The 15,640-nt window shown below is 39.6% G+C and overlaps 1 protein-coding gene across 1 annotated transcript in view; it reads left to right on the plus strand.

Moving 5' to 3' along the window:
• Nucleotides 1-15,255: 15,255 nt before the first annotated feature.
• Nucleotides 15,256-15,640, plus strand: part of HEATR1 (HEAT repeat containing 1) — a 53,721-nt gene continuing 53,336 nt past the window's right edge. Inside the window, exon 1 of the mRNA XM_024239972.3 lies at nt 15,256-15,396. The gene's annotated coding sequence lies outside the window, so the exon portion shown is untranslated. The remainder of the gene's footprint in view (nt 15,397-15,640) is intronic.

Consider the following 15,640-nt stretch of genomic DNA (forward strand, 5'->3'; position numbering starts at 1 on the left):
AACTTCCCTTCTCACTTCATTTCATTCATTTCATCTTCCAGGGCTGATACCCTTTCTTCCATTTGATCGCATCGGCTCCTGAGGCTTCTGCATTCTTCACGTAGTTCTCGAGCCTTGGTTTTCAGCTCCATCAGCTCCTTTAAGCACTTCTCGGTATTGGTTATTCTAGTTATACATTCTTCTAAATTTTTTTCAAAGTTTTCAACTTCTTTGCCTTTGGTTTGAATATCCTCCCGTAGCTCGGAGTAATTTGATCGTCTGAAGCCTTCTTCTCTCAGCTCGTCAAAGTCATTCTCCGTCCAGCTTTGTTCCGTTGCTGGTGAGGAACTGCGTTCCTTTGGAGGAGGAGAGATACTCTGCTTTTTAGAGTTTCCAGTTTTTCTGCTCTGTTTTTTCCCCATCTTTGTGGTTTTATCTACTTTTGGTCTTTGATGATGGTGATGTACAGATGGGTTTTTGGTGTGGATGTCCTTTCTGTTAGTTTTCCTTCTAACAGACAGGACCCTCAGCTGCAGGTCTGTTGGAGTACCTGGCCGGCCGTGTGAGGTGTCAGTCTGCCCCTGCTGGGGGGTGCCTCCCAGTTAGGCTGCTCGGGGGTCAGGGGTCAGGGACCCACTTGAGGAGGCAGTCAGCCCGTTCTCAGATCTCCAGCTGCGTGCTGGGAGAACCACTGCTCTCCTCAAAGCTGTCAGACAGGGACATTTAAGTCTGCAGAGGTTACTGCTGTCTTTTTGTTTGTCTGTGCCCTGCCCCCAGAGGTGGAGCCTACAGAGGCAGGCAGGCCTCCTTGAGCTGTGGTGGGCTCCACCCAGTTCAAGCTTCCCGGCTGCTTTGTTTACCTAAGCGAGCCTGGGCAATGGCGGGCGCCCCTCCCCCAGCCTCGCTGCCGACTTGCTGTTTGATCTCAAGACTGCTGTGCTAGCAATCAGCGAGACTCCGTGGGCGTAGGACCCTCTGAGCCAGGTGCGGGCTATACTCTCCTGGGGCACCGTTTCCTAAGCCCGTCGGAAAAGCACAGTATTCGGGTGGGAGTGGCCCGATTTTCCAGGTGCCGTCTGTCACCCCTGGAAAGGGAACTCCCTGACCCCTTGCGCTTCCCGAGTGAGGCAATGCCTCGCCCCTGCTTCGGCTGGCGCACGGTGCGCTCACCCACTGACCTGCGCCCACTGTCTGGCACTCCCTAGTGAGATGAACACGGTACCTCAGATGGAAATGCAGAAATCACCCGTCTTCTGCGTCGCTCACGCTGGGAGCTGTAGACCAGAGCTGTTCCTATTCGGCCATCTTGGCTCCTCCCCTAAGATAACTTTCTGAAAATGGAATTGCTGGCTCATGCCTGTAATCCCAGCACTTTGGCAGGTTGAGATGGGCAGATCGCTTGAACTCAGGAGTTCAAGACCAGCCTGGGCAACATGGCAAAACCCCATCTCTATAAAATATTAAAAAATTAGCCGGGTGTTGTGGTACGCACCTATACTCCCAGCTCCTTGGGAGGCTAAGGTGGGAGGATCACTTGCTGAAAGGATCACTTGAGCCTGGGAGATCGAGGATGCAGTGAGCCATGATCACACCGCTGCACTCCAGCCTGGGTGACAGAGCGAAACCCTGTCTCAACATCAAATAAAGTAAATAAATAAATTTTTTAAAATAGAATTGCTGAGTCAAAGTCTATATGTATTTTAAATTTGTGGCAGGGCACGGTGGCTCACACCTGTAATCTCAGCACTTTGGGAGGCTGAGGCAGGGGAATTGGTTGAGTCCAGGAGTTTTAGACCAGCCTAGGCAACATAGCAAGACCCCATCTCTACAACAAATCAAAAATTATCTGGGCATAGTGGTGCACACCTGTAGTCCCAACTACTCAGGAGGCTGAGGTGGGAGGATCACTTGAGCCTGGGAAGTCAAAGCTGCAATGAGCCATGATTGAACCACTGCACTCATCCCGGATGACACAGTGAGACCCTGTCTCAAAAAAACTATTGTACAGGTAGTGCCAAACTGCCCTCCAAAAATGTACAACTTGATGTTTTCCTCAACAGGTATGAAGACGCTCCCCTTTACAGCTTCACCACCACTGAATATTGTAAATCTTTTTTATACTTTGCCAATCTAATCAGTGAAAATGGAATTTTACTGAAACTTTCTTCATCTATATAATGAAGAGCTGAATAGCATGGTCTCTAAGGACGTTTTCACTTTGAAAATGCTGCAGAACTGTGGAAAACATAATTGCTTTACCTGAAGACATAAACGTCTGGTGTTGCAGTGGACTCTTCTGGACCCTTCCTGACCCATCTGTGAAGCTACAATGCCCAGATCTGAGAGTTTCTACTGAGAGTTCCAGAGGAGGCAGGGTAGAAGGCATCCAGGTAGACGAGATGCAGACAGTGCCACCTGTCAATCTTATCTGAAGTGAAGGAAGACAAATGTTGCTATTTTCAGCAAGTTTAGCTAAAAGAGAGAAAACATAACACATAGACACACACACACACACAGACACACACACACAAAGTCTAAAAATATTTAATTCTTTAACACTGCTTATTATAAAGTAAGGACAGAAGCTTAGTATTTCATCTAAAAAGTTCTGGCTTTGCAAAAATCCAGCATTTGGCAGGGACTCAATAAGGAATAATAAGAATTGTGCTGATGAAACCATCTCAGCTAATGTCTTCTTTCTGTCTATATTTTGGACACGTAGATAATGCACTAATGCTAATCTAACTTTCAGTTAGCCCTAAGGGGGAAAAAAAGATTATGACAGAGCAATGGAAAATCTACCAGGGGAAAGTTAGTTTGATTGATGTGCCCTTCTGGCTTGAGCACGCAGTTCTTCCATTTAGTGTTACAGTGTCTTTTGAGTGGCAGTTTGGCTTAGATTTAAGACAGTAGTGAGCTACCCCTAAGCTCTGCAAAGGCTTTCTTAGTTACCATTAGTTTTTGTGTAATGCCTTCCTTTCTGATAGCTCTTTTTATTTCATAAAATTCTTGTGCAATTTTAAAACCCTTAACCCTTTTAATTTCAATCAATTATACTATAAAATGGAAGAAATTGTTTTAAAATGATATCTGTAGGGAAACTTACTAAAATATTAACATAACACCAGTACTGAACTATTGCGATCACCACATTACTGGTCTCTCTGTCATCAGCCTTCACTGCTCCAATGTAACCTCCACTCCTTGGCCAGAATCAACCACCTGCAATTTAGAACATCTTCCATTTCCGACCTCCATCACTTGCTCCAACTGATTCCTTGGTTTTTCCTTCTAGCACACCCCATGGACTAGTGCGATCAGTCTGGTAGTTCCTCGAATGCTCTGCTTCATGTCTCTGTGCCTTTTACATGCCAACCCACTGCCCGGAATGATTTGTCCCCTGGAGTATCATCCCCTGGCTTGTTTCTAGTCAACCTTTCAAGATGCAGTTCGAATGTCATGTTCCCTGGAAAGATGAACTCCCAGGGAAGGTTGACCCCTCCATGCCCCCGATCTCTATAACCCTGATGGTTGGCATGGTTTAAAACCTAACCTGTCTCCTTTCTGTACCAGACTCTCCTAAGGCTTCTTTCTGGCTAAGCATGGGCCCTGTATATTGACCATCTTTCTATCATGTGTTAAAGTGCCAGGCATATTGTAGAGGTGTAGTTAGGGTTCATTGAATTGACTTGCCTTGAATGACATAGTGATGAATCTGAAATTACTTGAAGACTCATTTTATTGGTGATCTTGGCACAAATTACTACAAAGTATTGTTTTGTCAAATAAACTACACTTACAAATTATGCAAACTGCTAACAAATCATGTCTCTGGGAAAAATGTCAATGGGCACAGTGATCCCAAACTCCTTATTACTAGAAGAATGAGGCATGAGAGGTATCTTATCATTATTTTTATAGTCTTCTTTGATATGTTGCTTGTACAATAACCACGGTTCCCTAAAGATTCTGAGAACTTTTGAAACATTTGAAAGCACATTCAGTGAAAACGCAAAACTAATGATATGTGTGAAGTATGATAGGATTCACTTTGCTAGTACCCATCAAAGTAGTTTCTTAAAGGTATACCATCATCCTTCCAACCTTCAAAATGTTCAAATAATTTTGACCTGTCCAATGTTGAAGTTTTTGGATGTGATGTATCCCTCTATTTAACTTTCTGAAAGTAAAAATAATAATGGCATTAGATATAAATATATTACCCTTTAATTAAGACCTTAAATTCTTTAAAGTTTGCAATTCACTTGTAACTCAAAATTTTTACATGTACAGTGACTTTTACAGACAGGTCCTCTGAGATACATAATAAAAAATTTCCAAATGTCTTTATAAGTAAATTTAAAGGAGTAAATTCATTCCATTATGTCTTCTGTTATAGAAACCTGGCTCTTAGAACTGAATGTCTTCTTCAAAGTAAGCTCTTTCATCTCAGTCTAAAAAAGAAGTCTTTAAAATAGCATAAACCAAAATGTGCATTGGTATTTAAATAATTGTTAATATATAGTCTCTAGCAAGTAATTTATGTGGAGTCATTTATGGGAAAAAAATTTAAAGTATATATATCAAGGTTTAAATATTAGAGGCTGATTTAAAAGGGAAAATGACATCATGTAACAAAATCATGGGTACCAATAGATAAATTAGAAAAAGAATCCTTGATTATTTTTGTTTAAAACTGTCAAACTATTGTTTTTATAAGTTTATGTTTAAATATATATACTTACATTAATTGTATTTATACTTAGCTGTATATAACCATATATTTTTAAAATTCACCATCCCATACAGTCTTTAACAATCCAGCTATGGAATGCTGGCTTGTTAAAGACTTCCAGAAATGAGGCCAGACATGGTGGCTCACGCCTGTAATCCCAGCACTTGGGGAGGCTGAGGCATGTGGATCACTTGAGGTCAGGAATTCGAGACCAGCCTGGCCAACGTGACAAAACCCTGTCTCTACTAAAAATATAAAAATTAGCCAGATGTGGTGGCAGGCACCTGTAATCCCAGCTACTTGGGTGGCTGAGGCAAGGAGAATTGCTTGAACCTGGGAGGCAGAGGTTGCAGTGAGCCGAGACTGTGCCACTGCACTCCAGCCTGGGTGACAGAGTAAGACTCTGTCTCAGAAAAAAAAAAAAAAGATTTCCAGAAAAGGAATCAGTAAATTCATGGGTATGAACATATGTTGGGTCCCTGACGCATAGTTCCAAATTACTTCTGAAAGGGTGATACTACTTTATACTATCACTGGTAATGCATGAAAATGTGAATTAAAATATGCCTTCTCCAGGAATAAATAATATTACTTTAATTAATATTACTAAATCTTAAATTATCATTATGAAATAATAAATAACATTACTTTATAAAACTGTTGCTTTAAAAATTTTCTAATTTCTTTGGTATAAAGTGCATTATTCTAATCTACAAATTATTCTTTACATTATTCTTTCTAACAGGGTTGAACATTTTCCTGTAAATTTAATAGTTAGATTTGTTGTGTGTGAATCTTTTGGTTATTGTTTTGGCAGTTTATTAAAATCTTAGTGTTTTTAATTATTATTATGGGATATGTATTATATTATACATGTATTATATCATATTATTATGGGATATGTATTATATACATACAAATATGCATATGTAATATCCTTTTATCTTCTACATTTGTTGTTTTCTACTCTATTGCTTGTCTCTTCAATTTGTTTAATTTGTTTATGCATTATTTTAAGAAGTAGAACATACTTGAATTTTTAGTTTGTATGTAGTTACATCTGCTGATCTTTTCCTCAATATTTTTTTTTCTGAAACTTCTAGGACGTCGTCTCTCATAGTCTCCTTAAAATTGATAAATATGCAATTCTATTATTTCTTCTTTTTCTACTGTTTAAGTTTTTATCTAACTTCTTTAGCATTTTGAGTATAATGAGCTTCGAGGTCGTTTTTTTCCTGTTTCTTGTGTGGACGTTTATTGAGTTTTTTGGATATATGGATTGGTCATTTTTTTTCAAGTCTGGAAAATGGCCATTTTCTCCTTAAATATATTTTGTCTCCCCGCCTCTTTTGGGCACTCTAATTACACATAGATTAGTCCATTGAAGTTGTCCCACAATTTATTGTTGCTTAGTTTATTTCAAAAAAATTCTCTTTTCTCTGTGTGTTTGTATGTTTCATTTTGGATAGTTTCTATTGCTATGCTTTCAACTTCACTAATATTTTCCTCTATAATATCTACTTTGCCATTCTTCTCATCCAGTGTATTTTTCATCTCATACATTATAGTTTTCTTCTATAGTAGTTCAATGTAGTTCTCTTTAAAAAAATCTTCCATGTTTCTATTTAACTTTTTGAACATATGGAATATAGTTATACTAATTGTCTTTGTTGACTAATTCTAACACCTGTGTCAGTTCTGGGTCAGTTTCAATGGGTGCTTCTCCTCATGATGGTAGTATTTTCTTAGGTTTGTGCATGATTTGTAATTTTTTTATTGGATCCCAGACACTGGGGAATTTTACCTTGTTGGGTGTTGGATATTTTTGTATATCCTATAGGTATTCTTGAGCATTGTTCTAGAATGTGGCTAGGTCTCTTGGAAATGGCTTTATCTTTCAGGTTTTGCTTTGAGATATATTAGGTGGGTCCAGAGCAGTGCTCAGTCTAGAGCCAATTATTCCTCACTTGTGAGGCCAGACCCTTCAGTATACTTTGCGCAACACTGTGAATCATGAGATTTTCAATCTCACTGGTAGGAACAGGCTCTATTCCCAGCTCTGTGAATGTAGATATTGCTTCCTCTAATCCTTTCAGATAGTTCTTTCCTCAGCTTTGGGTAGTGTTCCCACAAGGAAGACCTGACTAGTTCTCGGCTGAATATTCTTCAGCTCAGAGGGTTTATTGTGCTTTGCCTGGGTTTCCTCCTTGGGCTGTCTGGAAACTCTCCCAAGGCAGTAAACTGGGGCACTCCTAGGCTCACCTCATTTATTTCATATCTCTCTGGGCTCACTAGTAACTTAGTTGCCTGATGATAGAGTCTTAAAAACTATTGTTTCATATATTGCATCCATTTTTTGGTTACTTCCAGTGGGAGAATAAATATGGTCTCTGTTATTCCATCCTGTTCAAAACCGTAATTTATTTAGGTACTCTAAATTCCATTCTTGTGTATAGATTGAGATGGATATCTATTGTTGTATTTTTATTCCACCAAAATTACTTAACCCAACGTTAATTAGTGAACATTTTCTTCCCTGATGGTTTTTTATTTCTTTATTTTTGAGACGGAGTCTCACTGTCACCCAGGCTGGACTGCAGTGGCACAATCTCAGCTCACTGCAATCTCCACCTCCTGGTTTCAAGCAATTCTCCTGCCTCAGCCTCCCCAGTGGCTGGGATTACAGGCGCCGGTCACCATAACCGGCTAATTTTTGTATTTTTAGTAGAGACGTGGTTTTGCCATGTTGGCCAGGCTGGTCTTGAACTCCTGACATCAGGTGATCCACCCACCTTGGCCTCCCAAACTGCTGGCGTTACAGGCGTGAGTCACTGCACCCGGCCCTGATGGTTTTTTTATGCTTCCTTTGTGCTATATTAAATACTCACATATATTGGAGTCCATTTCTGAATTAGCTATGTGGTCCTGGGGATCTATTTGTCAGTTTTTACCCTAGAACTATACTCCTTTACCTTCCACTGCTTTGCCACATATTTTTAATATCTGATAATGCTAATATCTGATATTGCTAATATCTGATATCTGATAATGCTAATATACCCTGTTATATTTTTCCATTAAATGTTTCTCCAAAAATTTTTTAAAGGTATTCTAGTATACTTATCCTTTTATATATACTTTGGAATCATTTTGTCAAATTTAAAAAACCACTCTGGGATTTTTCTTGAGACTGAATTAAATATGTAAATTAACTTGGGGTTGGCAAATAAGCATTTTACACATTAGCTTTCCTATCCAGGAACATAACAATCCACCTTCTCCACTCACTCAAAAATCTTTTGTTTTAATTTTCCATAAGGTTTTATAGTTTTATTCATGAAGATCTTCTTATAAGTTTAATTTACTCTCAGGTACTCTGTGTGTGTGTGTGTGTGTGTGTGTGTTGCTATTGGAAATTGGATCTTTTTCTGGTCAGCTTATTTTCCTACAGTTGTAGATAAATGTTGGCAGCACATTATATATGTATCTGTGTGTGTATACTTGCGCTGCCTAGTTTCCTATATTCCATGCTAATTCCAGCTGTTTATAGAATGGAATCCGGCTTTTCTAGGTATATAATCATGTAACTAGGAAATACTGTTATTTTTGTCTCTTTCTTCCAATAACCCACATAAAACTAGACTGGCTTACTGGGTCTCAAAACCAGCCACAGCATAGAATTTCACTATAAAAAATACTAGTGGCTGGGCACAGTGGCTCACACCTGTAATCCTAGCACTTTGGGAGTTTGAGGCAGGCAGATCACTTGAGGTCAGGAGTTTGAGACCAGCCTGGCCAACATGGTGAAACTCCGTCTTTACTAAAAATACAAAAATTAGCCCAGTGTGGTGGTGGGCGCCTGTAATCCCAGCTTCTTGGGAGGCTGAGGCAGGACCATCTCTTGAACCCAAGAGGTGGAGGTTGCAGTGAGCCGAGATCACACCACTGGGGGACAAGAGTGAAACTCCATCTCAAAAAAAAAAAGAAAAGAAAAAAAGAAAGAAAGAAATACTAGTCACTCTCAAATAGAACTAAAAGTAAATTGAAATTTTCACATAAGTCTTTTAAGAATACCTTAGGAAGAATCCAAACATAAAACAAAAATCTTTTTTTCTATTTCCTGTCCATTTAGTATGTAATATTATCTCACACAGGGAGTTGCCCTTCTCTCCAACTTCCTCCCAAAACTCTTTCTGTCCCAAATTTCCCTTCAAAATCATCTCACATAGAACCAAGTCGTTTGTCCCTTATCTCCTCCCCAAAACTGTCCTGGATAATTCTTTGCTACCATATTTATATGATAAATATGCTTGTTTCACATGTTGGCTTTCCCAGTTCTCTACTTCACCATTGCCCTCATCAATAAGAAGTATCCCCAGTGGCAAATAGTCAATAGAAGCTAACTTAGAATGTGGTGAGGATGAGAGAAGAAAGGGATTCAGGCTACCCATACCTAAATTTAATGTATTTATTAAACAATGACTTTGAATGATTCTCATTAGCCAAGAATATCTAAATATTGTTAAGTCCTGTAGTTCTCTAAATAACCTTTGAAGGCATTATTTTATGGCATTTTTATGACACATGGAAGCTTTCATTAACCAATTTTTAGATAACTGCATATAATTTTCCATTTTAAAAAGTGTCAAAACTGATAATTCCATAAGGCAACTGGGGAAACCCCTGAATGCCCTCTGGGGTCAGGAAAATGCTTTGGTGCCACCTGCCGGTTTCCAAAGATGTTTCAGGAACTTGCTCCTGTTGACTTCCAAATCTTTTTTTTTTTTTTTTAATTCCTAGCTCCCTCCCAGCACATTTCAAAATAACCAGAAAAAATAATTATAAATTTTTTGGTAGCAAGAGCGCAAGTTCTCCAGCTTATAAAAATGCAAATAAATTTGTTTGGGATGCAATATGACGAAACACATACTTCTCAATCATTTAACTAGTCAAATTTTTTTTAGCATATTGCCAAAATGTAGATTTCATATGTTGACTTTACATTGCTAATTACATACTTCCTATTTCTTTTCTCATTATTTTTCTTTATTTATTTTTACTTTTTGAGACTCCCTCTGGTGCCCAGGCTGGAGTTCAGTGGTGCAATTTCAGCTCACTTCAACCTCCGCCTCCCAGGCTCAGTTGATCCTCCCATTTTCAGCCTCCCAGGTAGGTGCGTGCTACCACGCCCGGCTAATTTTTGTGCTCATTGTAGAGGTGGAGTTTCCCCATGTTGCTCAGACTGGTCTTGAATTCCTGGGCTCAAGCGATATGCCAGCCTTGGCCTCTCAACCTGCTGGGTTTACAAGCGTGAGCCACTGAGCCCAGCAACAGATATATTTTCAAGTGGATGGTATCCCATCAGTTGTGATATATGATGTAAATACTCTACTAATAATAAAACTTTGAAGTTTCTGAAAATTTTACTTTTATTATAGTTAGAATAATTCCAAGTTATTCCTATAATAATTCTACACTTATTCACTTGCATTCTCATACATATTTCTTGAACAGGAAGGAGATACAGATACAGCTTATGCAAATTTACATTCATTCATTCATTCAGTCAATAAATATGTATTGTTAACCACGTTCCAGGTACTTTATTTGGTAGTTAGGATTTAGTAGTAAACACAAGAAAGTCTTCAACATCATCCTTAGATCGTGATCTCTGCAGATCACAAATCATACAAAATAAATTTGCTTAAAAATGTGGGAACCTGCCTTTCAAAACCTGCCATTTAGCACTACTGTGGCATAACCTATAAACCTAAACATAGACCCTCATGATTTATGCATTTAAGTTTGTGGGAAATAGGTCTCTTGTCCCATGTCCTGAAAGTAAAAGACAACCCTGTCTGAATACCCTGAATATCCGTGGATTGTACTGTTTCCAGACGCTGCTTAAGAGCATAGGGAGAATTTGTTTTTTTGTTCGTTTTTTGTTTCGTTTTATTTTTGAGATGGAGTTTCACTCTTGTTGCCCAGGCTGGAGTGCAAATGGCGCAATCTCAGCTCACTGCAACCTCCACCTCCCGGTTCAAGAGATTCTCCCGCCTCAGCCTCCGTAGTAGCTGGGATTACAGGCACGCGCCACCACGCCCAGCCAATTTTTTTAGTAGAGTCAGGATTAGTATTATTAGTAGAGACAGGGTTTCACCATGTAGGCCAGGCTGGTCTCAAACTCCTGACATCAGGTGATCCACCCGCCTCAGCCTCCAAAGTGCTGGATTACAGGCAAGAGCCACCGCACCTGGCCGGGACCCGACCAGGATGCTGAATACAGAAATGCTTAGGTAAGAGAAAAGAAAAGTTAATTTGCCACACTCTTCCTTTCAAACTACATGAACATATTTTTGCATTATAAAGTATTATATCTAAGTAGTTCCAAACATGTAATTTCTTATTTCCTTTTTTCCCCCCAATTTATGGTTCTGGATATACTCAGGAATTAGTGTAGAATTCTCAACAATCAGATATGGTTGCTGAGGAACATTTAACAATATTAAACAATTCACATGACTCTGAAATTTGAAAATAGGTAGATACAGACATAACATGAACAAAGGGTGATACCAATTCTTTACACTGGCAACTAGGTGGACATTGAATGATATGTTTGTGAGTAATTTACTTTTATGACCAATTTCATTAAGTAATATTTACCAAAAAAACAAATACAACTTTAGATTTATTTAAATAATTTTACTTAAAATTTCATCACTAATTAAACCCCGTCTCTACTAAAAATACAAAAATTAGCTGGGTGTGGTGGTGGGCACCTGTAATCCCAGCTACTTGGGAAGTTGAGGCAGAGAATTGCTTGAACCTGGGAGGCGGAGGTTGCAGTGAACTGACATCGCGCCACCACACTCCAGCCTGGGAGACAGAGCAAGACTCCATCTCAAAACAAAAAAAAAAAATGTTGTCACTAATTATACTTTGTATCTTATAAGAAAGGTAAATCTTTTGAAAAAAGTGAAAAAGATTTAATGTATTGCTTTTAATTTAATTATATTTTTATTAAAACATTCATACTTCATATGTTTTGAATATAATTAAATTTTATTTTTAATCCTTTTTGATTATTTCTGATAGAACACAATTACATGAAAATCTTGATTAAACAGCATACATGGTAATTTTGCTGAAATGAAGGTAAGTTTTCATGGGCTAAATATATAGGAAATGTATTAACTATAAGTGTCTTTATTACTCATCCAAAATAATAAGCCAATCAATAGGACACCCAGACAGATATGATAATAATTAAATGCAATCAGATTTTGCTGATTTTCATCTATATAAAAACATTTTTATTTTGCCATTATAAATGTTTACTCACCAATATTGAGAGTTATAGCATATCCTAGTTAATAATGTGTTAAGTTAATTTATAACTTTTAAATATTTACACCTACAGCAGTGAGTCCATCTGTACTCTTTCTCAGGCTCCATAAATCTTAGGGATGGGCTTTATGCCAACGTGCTGAAGCCAGTATTATAGTGAGGGAATACAAGAAATAAACAGGTAAACAAACAGACAAATCAGGTCATTTCAAGTAGTGATAATGGCTATGAAGAAAATACCAGCTTGGTACATCTGAAGGACAGAAAGGATCCCTTGTGATTGGAGTGGAGTAAATGCCAAGATCAATCCTATCTGGGATGACCTCAATTTTTTCAAGACTTCTCATTCAGATCTCAGCTTAAATTCAAGTTTCAGCTTAAAGTTAGGTCTCAGATTAAATTCAGGTCTCAGTTTAAAGGTCGCCAACAACTGAAACTAATGACACCTTCTAATCATTCCTATCATATGGCTTTGTATTATTGTCATCAAGCACTTATCACATTACCTGGTTGTTTTTGGTTTATCTGTTGGTGTATTGCCTCTCTGCTGGAATGCAAGTTGCACAAGAGCAAAGACCTCAGTCTCTTTTTTTTTTTTTTTGAGACGGAATCTCACTCTGTCGCCCAGGCTGGAGTGCAGTGGCGCGATCTCGGCTCACTGCAAGCTCCGCCTCCCGGGTTCACGCCATTCTCCTGCCTCAGCCTCCCGAGTAGCCAGTAGCTGGGACTACAGGCGTCTGCCACCATGCCCGGCTAATTTTTTGGTATTTTTAGTAGAGCCGGGGTTTCACCGAAAGACCTCGGTCTCTTGTTCACCCCCATACCCTCGGCCTGTCATAAGTACACATGGAATGAATCAAGGTATCTGTACTCTGGAGTAAAAGGGGCAGTGGCGTAGGAGAGGGAGAATATCCTTTTAAAAAACTCATTCAAATCATTCTTACAAATTTGCTTTTTTTAAGGTAGAGTCTGTGCCATAACAGTGATTGAAATGAGGAATAGAATTGACCACTCTACTGTGAGAACTCCCTCACCAGTCAGAACAAAAGAATGTATGGTTAAAATGTCCTCTCTGAAAACAATGTTTTTCCTTATATCAAGAAATACATGTCAATTATGGCTAAAATTATGGATTTAATAATTGTAAATAGCAAAAGCCATGAAAAGGATTATTAGGTAGGAGAATTGCGGAGCTACCTATGATCTATAACTGGTATTTTAAATTCAAAAACAAGAGAAATTAAGTTTGTTCTGGTCCTCAGTTGAATAATCTGTGAGACAGGCACATAATTAGAAAGTTCGAGGACATAATAATCAGAACAAATCCAAATAATTCTTTTAAACTGGATAAAAATATATAATTCAAGATTATTACATTTTTTTAAAACCAAAGCTTTTTTTTTTTTAAATACATTTATGAACATCTGACTTGTTTTCCTTTTTACTTTCCAAAGTAAAATTCGGCATGGCACTATACACCGTCACAGCTGACATAGAAAGGACTGAGTCAAATCTTTGTAGCACTTTTTAAAGTTTCAGTTTGATAAAGCTTTTAAAAAATATATAGGGTATTTTTTAAGCAAAAAAAGCAAATTATCTTATCGATAAAACAGACCTGGTGTTCATTTCTTATAAAGTACAGAAAGCTGATTGCTTCTGTAAAGGTAAAATTCCTGTGACACGTTAGAAAGAAAAAAAATTCCTTTGAGAGATATGTTTGTAAGAATGAAATAGGTACTACTAGAATTCTCATGTTATTCTCTGCAAGGCACTCAACACACATGAAAAGAAGATTCTTAACGGTCAGTAGAAATACTAATAACTGAAGAAAATATTTGGTTGTTTTAAATGCTTTTAAAGCAAACCAACAACAAAAGACTCTTTGTAAATGGGAGAGAATCTGCATGAAGTATAGAAAACCAGGGCCTCCAAATTTGTAGCTGTGTTTCCGACATTCTCCAGGGAAGACGGTTACAGAAAGACTTGACCCCTTGGCCCCGCAGAGCTCTTCAGAGAAATTAATGCATCCAGAAAAGACAGAGCAACCGATCTCACTCCTTTGTCTGGAAGACGTCAGTTCATCCTAGTTCTAGCGCATACCAGTGTTTTGGAAACAGATTAGGTATATTCATACATAAGGATACTCTTCAGCAACACTATTTGCAGTGACTCCAAGAAGACCAGTGGTTGCGGGAATCTTCGCAAACAGGCAAGAGACAACTTTTAGGGGCGATGGAAACTGTGATTTTGACTGGGGAGGTCATTACACCTATACATGTATTTGCTAAAAGTCATCAAACTCTTCCACTGACGCAGGTGCAACCATTGTTTGTAAATTATACCTCAACAGGATTCGATTAATTTATTTATTGAGACAGTCTCCCTCTGTGGAGTGCAATGGTGCGATCTTGGCTCACTGCAACCTCTGACTCCCGGGTTCCAGCAATTCTTCTGCCTCAGCTTTCCTAGTAGCTGGGATTACAGGCACCCGCCACCACGTCCGGCTAATTCTTTTATTTTTAGTAGAGACGGGGTTTCGCTATGTTGGCCAGGCTGGTCCTGAACTCCTGACCTCAGGTGATCAGCCCGCCTCAGCTTCCCAAAGTGCTGGGATTACAGACCGCGCCTGACTAGGATTCGTTCTGAAACAAAAAAATATATGCCATGTACCCCTCGGGAATGGAAACAAAAAGGAGTGACAAGATCTCCCCCCAGCTCTGGGGCGGTGGAGTCCAGCATTTATAGATCGGTTTGCACTAGGAGCAGAAGCTCATCTCACGACAAACTCGGCCTCTTCCCACTTTGTAAAGTAACAAGCTCAGAGAGATGAAATAATTTGGTGGCGTTAACCCGGCCGACAGGCGCCAGCGCCAGGATTTGAACCCAAACCACGTGACTTCACAACCCGTAGCTTTCAGCGCTACGCGGTGCTGCTGGCACCTAGTAAAGGCTGGATCACTATACACTGAATGAATGATTTCGGCTACGGATCCTTAAAGCCCACAGAAGGCCCATCCAGAGACCGAAAGCTTCAGACACAAGCCGCAGGGCAGACCGCTAGACCTGAGCTACTGAGGCGAAGCTCAGCCTTCAGCCTGAGTCCGGCGGGCTGAGGGGCGGGCTGAGGGGCGGGCTTTCGTCTCAGGAGGCGGAGCTGTCTCGTCGCATTCCCGATAAGCTTGAACCTCTTCACTTGCCGTAGTGCCTGCAGCCGGAAGCTGCTCTACAGCATGCTTTAGGTTTCCGGGTGAGGGTTGGGCTCCTTGGTACCATGTGGGAACTGCTGTGAAGAGTTGTTGCCTTCCAAGATATACCCAAATTCCCAGTTCCGGGTAAGGAGGAGCACAGAGCCGCTTGCTGTGGCTGCGGATGGGGGCGGCATATCGAGGGAGGGCAATAATTTTCCGGATATCTGCGGAATCAGGGTTGAAGGAAAGCCTTGGCGCCGTCGCCGGTACTGTAATTAGTTGTTAACGCTGTTGCCATCGTCTTTGCATCTCCGGGGTCCACATATCTCAGGACAGCCGCCTTGTGTGTCCATGACGGCGCTGAGTGCAGAGGAAAATTGTTTGTTTA

This window comes from Pongo abelii, chromosome 1, assembly GCF_028885655.2.
Source record: "Pongo abelii isolate AG06213 chromosome 1, NHGRI_mPonAbe1-v2.0_pri, whole genome shotgun sequence".
NCBI classification, from domain to species: Eukaryota; Metazoa; Chordata; class Mammalia; order Primates; family Hominidae; genus Pongo; species Pongo abelii.